Source organism: Notothenia coriiceps, unplaced genomic scaffold (genome assembly GCF_000735185.1).
Source record: "Notothenia coriiceps isolate Sejong01 unplaced genomic scaffold, NC01 NC01_scaffold00013143, whole genome shotgun sequence".
NCBI classification, from domain to species: Eukaryota; Metazoa; Chordata; class Actinopteri; order Perciformes; family Nototheniidae; genus Notothenia; species Notothenia coriiceps.
This window is the reverse complement of record NW_011345844.1, coordinates 1-5,169: the sequence shown is the minus strand read 5'-3', so window position 1 is coordinate 5,169 and position 5,169 is coordinate 1. Positions and strand designations below refer to the sequence as shown.

General features: G+C 39.0%; 1 long non-coding RNA gene across 1 annotated transcript; it reads right to left on the bottom strand.

Moving 5' to 3' along the window:
• Window positions 1-449: 449 nt before the first annotated feature.
• Window positions 450-3,447, bottom strand: LOC104947800 (uncharacterized). Its single transcript, XR_798596.1, has 3 exons — window positions 3,344-3,447; window positions 1,261-1,354; window positions 450-580 (listed from the first exon to the last, which is right to left on the bottom strand). It is a non-coding gene; the product is annotated as an uncharacterized lncRNA (long non-coding RNA).
• Window positions 3,448-5,169: the final 1,722 nt, after the last annotated feature.

The window sequence follows — 5,169 nt, the reverse complement described above, 5'->3', positions numbered from 1 at the left end:
TGTAATCCTTGTGAAGGGGTGTGTTTGCGTGTGTGTGTGTGTGTGTGTGTGTATACAGTATAGATTGATTGAATCACATAGATATGTGTTGTTGTTCTTACCACCTTTTGTTGCATGTAGTCTGAGTTCATTCATTGTGTTTCAGTTTGCTTCTGGACAGTTATCAACTTGCTAGCTGTTAACTTAATCAGAACACATTTTACACCTAAAGATAGAAATATCAAACTAATGGAACAATCAAGAAACGGAGAACGCAAACTTCCTGAAAAGTAGGACTCTTTGCTACTAGAAGCATGTTGTCATTGTGTGTTGTGCGTCCCGTGCCTTCATTCCCACACAGAGACTCATTCACCTTTACAGTCAACCCAATAGGCTGCTGTGTTATTGTTACACTGCTAGAAGGTAAAAAGCCCAAGCTACAAATCCGTAGAGACCAAGTAAAGCAGTAGCTCACCCTTTCCAGTGAGGACGTTGGGTTTGGAGGTCATCATTTTGAAATACTGTCTCCGGCAGTCCTCCATCCAGATCGCCTCATTCTTGGAGTCTTTAAAAGATGCCAGAAATGAACTCATCTCAGAATCTGTAAAATGAGAAAACACTATAAATAAGAAACCACAACATTTTACTAGTTGTTTTTTAAAATGTCATCAAAGTTCCTCTCACCCTATTCAAAAGCATTTGACAAGCAATTGAAGCCTGATCCCCTTGTGGCCATTCTGGGGTCCACAAGTGACACTGATCTGAACTATGGCAGTGACAAATGGCCGGTGTGTTTTGTACCGTTTTGGCTAAAATATGTATTTTTTGATTATGGAAGTCTGATGCTGTGTAGAGGTGAGATCCTCTACCTGGAGTAACTTAGATTCCAGAAAGCAGGAAGTGGGAGAGTGTTTGATAAGGCCTGGGCTCCAGTGTTAAGACACTTAAGAGGTCTGGGTGAGGATGAAAGTGTGGGATGAAAGACCAATCATGTTAATCCTGTAACCATTTTCTTTTGTTTTCAATTTGCTATGTACATTTTAATTTTCCTGATGTGCTCTCTTGGGTTGCCTTCTTGTTTCTAGCATGAATATTGCACTTCTTATTATCTCGCCCATGGATGTGTAAAACCGCCAATAGCCTAATTGTACTAGAATGTTCTGAATCCGCAGTTTTGTTGTTATTGAAAATGAAAATATGATTGCTTTGTTAAACCAATGTGGTTTGTACAATACATTTCTGCAATAAAAATATTCTTAAAAAAAAAAAAGTTCCTCTCACCCTGGGAGTCATGGTGGATCTTTGGTGGGTCCAAAGTGTAGCAGGTGGGTAGAGGGGAGCTTGAAAACATGGGCCAGGGGTAAGGGTCCTCACCCTGAAATAAGCAGATAAGGTATTCACTAAATACACCATAATGCAGTTATTGTCTTACATTGTTTCTGAGCAGCTCTGACTCATAACTGCTATGGGTGTTATGGATGTGTCAATATGTTGGATTGTTAGTTTTTGTTAGACTGATAATGAATTCATTACTGAGGATTGTCTAGCGCCAAGCTGGTAGCAGTTAATTAAATTATGTGTTTTTAAAATCAGTTTTCTCTGCGTAAATATATTTCTTCTGATCCATCTTCCTTCCTTTCTTAGTAATAACCCAGTGCCATATAATCTTGCATTCTTTACGCTTGTGATATCGTAGTTTTGAAGAATCATCTCTCATTTGAGTCATAACTCTGACGTGCCAGAATGATGTGCTCTGAATGTTAATGGGGTTTAGAAACAGGCTTGTTTATCCAATTGTCTGTGCTCTGCGCTCAGGGTAATCCCTGTTGGTATTTGAGTCTGCCTCTCAGGTGATTTCCGGCTCTCACAACGTTCAAAGGAGCTGCACAAAGCCATTTACATTAGAAGGGAGCCTTTCTTACACAGCTTTAGGACTCTGATGTAAGTAATCATTCTGGATGCAACATTATTTGAGGGAATTAACTTTGCCTTTTATTTCCCTAAAAAGTAAGTCATTACAAAAAGAAAATAGCACTTTCATAATGTTCCAAATGCTGCTTATCCGATACATGTGATTCAGGTGGACATGGTGAAAGTATTTCAAGCTATTTAGAAAGAAAGATATCAGAAACGGCCTTTTAAAATCCAACATGTCAAATAACTGAGTAGTCGGAGGGAGATATTTCAGATTATAAATGGGTTAGGGTTAGGGTTAGGGTTAGGGTTAGGGCTAGGGTTAGGGTTAGGGTTAGGGTTAGAAACAGCTATTTTCTTTTTATAGTTTTGTATAAAAACATGACCATAAGTCACCTGCAGCCTTACAGGACTGTTTAACAATGACATATTGAATATTTGAATAAATATAAAGTGAATGTTTTAGCATGTTTGAAGATGTGTCACGGCTGAATCAGTGACATTCATTGAGTTTACTTGTAGACTGTAAATATTCTGACAGACATGTTCTCATTTCAGGAATAAACATTGTGCTTAACACAATGATACTTCATTTCATTTCCCACCAAGTGATGATTCATCTTTCCATTTGTTTTGTAAATGTCTTCACACAATCAGTACTTATTTAACAGCTTCATGGTCCCTGTACTCCCCACAGGTGACAGGAGAGAAGAGCTGTGAAACACGAAGAAAACACTATGTTCTTCATATCTTATCCTTGACCTCAGCGTAAATTAGTTTCCAGCATCAACAACACGTAAAGAAGTTACATCTCTCCAGACACACTGAGTAAATAAAGCTGCAGGCTGGAGACACAACGAATAAAGCCCTGCTGAGGGACAGAAAAGAAACAGACAATTATCGTAGTTACTTTAATCAGTGGCAATGATCAGACCAACTGAAAACGAGTCACTTTGAAACAATGTAGTGAAACAGCGTGAGGTGTTAATGGGTTTGGCCTCCCCGGAATGATTCTCAGGAAAACAAAGGATAGTTCTTACGATTCGGTGGATCCTTCAGCTACTATTATATATACTAATGTATAAGACTAGTGTGATGTTTGTATAGCATTCAACTTGCTCAAAAAAACTTGATTGGACTCCTTTGTTTACTTCCTTACAAGAATGACATCACTATGTAACACTTGCACTATTGGCTAGCGCTCCAACACATTGTACGTGATAAGGGGCGGGACATGTTTAAGCGGTTGACCAATCACAACAGAGCCGGCCAGCTAACCAATCAGAGCAGACTGGGCTCTGGTTTCAGACAGAGGGTGAAAGGAGGTGCTGCAGCACAGGCAGTAAAATAAAGAGCTTTTTGAACATTAAAGCATGGAGACATGTCCCAGTAGAGACACACAATACAAATATGAAACCTGGAAATCAGCACATTGTGACGCACAGCTGACCTCTTGCAGTGCTCGGGGAGGAAGCTTCCTCTCAGACGGACCGCCCACCGCACTAACCCGAACCAGAACGTGATTCCTCTCCACTGAAAGGTTGTCTATGATGAACTCCCTGAGAAAAGTTTAACAGAAAGGAAACAAGATTAGAGAAACAACTTTACTCAGAATCAGAATACCTTTATTAGTCCCACAGAGGGGAAACGTGCATCGTTACAGCAGGAAAGAGCCACAGACAGCTTAATGTTGCATATGTTAAAAAATAAAAAGTACTAAGTTATGATATAATACAAATATAATAAAGAAATAAAAGTTAAAAAAAAGTTATATACTTTTCAAAATACAAATTTGGTCATGCTAATTATATACAACCCCAATTCACTAAACTGCAAAACTTCCTTGAGAAGTCTTCTAAAAGACTGATGAAGCATCCGAGTGATTATAGGACTGCTAGAAGACAAGTAAGACAAGAAAGAGAAGCTTTCAATGAATGAATATTAGATACGATCAGAGAGTATTCCAATTATAAAGGTACTTCAGGGTTGTAGGGTGTCCTTCTCAGTGGATAGTTATTATAGCTTAGGCAATTTGGAACTGAAATTGAGACTGTTATCTTTCAAACGGCCGCAAAATGTAATTGTCATACATTTCTTTGGGGATGAAATCACTCAAAGCTCGCACAGCATGGGTCAAATAAAATGCGGGATTGCCCTTACAGAGTAGTTTCGGTGAATTTGGGTGTCCCGGATATTGAAAAGGTCACAGCATAAAACATATAAAGAGCAATGGGGGAAATGAACGACTAAAAGATTTCATCAAAAATCAGATGAAAGAAGTACATTTTAAACATGATTAAAAAGGAGAAGTAGGAAGAGAAGAAAGTAAAGAGAATGTGATGTCTGTGATTATAATGGTAGCATGAAGGGAAGAAAGGGCTTTAAAGGTTGATGGGAGAATAAATTAACAAGTCATCATTCTCCAGGACTCAGACTTGCAATTTCAGTTTTGAGCCATTTCCATTCAGAACCAATAGCCACAGCTCTGCCAGCCATTATTACCGAATGAGAGAGAGACTCTTGAACAGCCACTTTCAGAAATGGGATTTTTACTTATATCATTATTTCTCTGACAAGGCAAACAAACAAACAAACAATTTCTCATCCCGAGCAATGATCACATTTGAAAGTGCTCCGTCACATCAGGGTGATGCATAGAGGAGACGAAAGCTTCAGTTGAAGGAGAGTACGAACAATATTGTTCTTGTTCAGTCTGTTTAATGTGGAAGCTATTGAAAAGTCTAAATGTCTTAAAGGTCCCATGTCATGCTTTTCCGGTTTTTACCCGTCCCCTTGTGTGTTATGAAGGTTTTTATGCATGTAAACGGTCTGCAAAGTACAAACCCTCAAAGTACACCCTGTAGCAGGGCCATTGGGAATACCGGAAAACTCCCGGTGGGCTGGTGTTGTGCGTGGGCCGGAGGGCCAAACAAATAAATAAAAATAAAAATATTATATAATATTTTTTTTTTGCCTAAATCCTACCGGCCCACATTTGTCAGTGTTCCGGCCACTCTCTGTCAATCTGGACCGAACCCTGTGTCCCATTATAGAAAAAAATTAAAATTATACAAAAATTAAAAATTTCTGATGTAAATTAATGTATATTTTCTTGTGTCTGACGCGTTGTGAGAATGAACGTGCTTATATATTTACTTGTGTGCTCGAGCGTGACACGCATTGCAGACCGCAAGTTAACCGCAAGTTTACCTTGACTTGCGAGGTTCGAGGCATTGGCTACAGACAAACAGTGCCATCTCTCCCACTAGTTCAAGC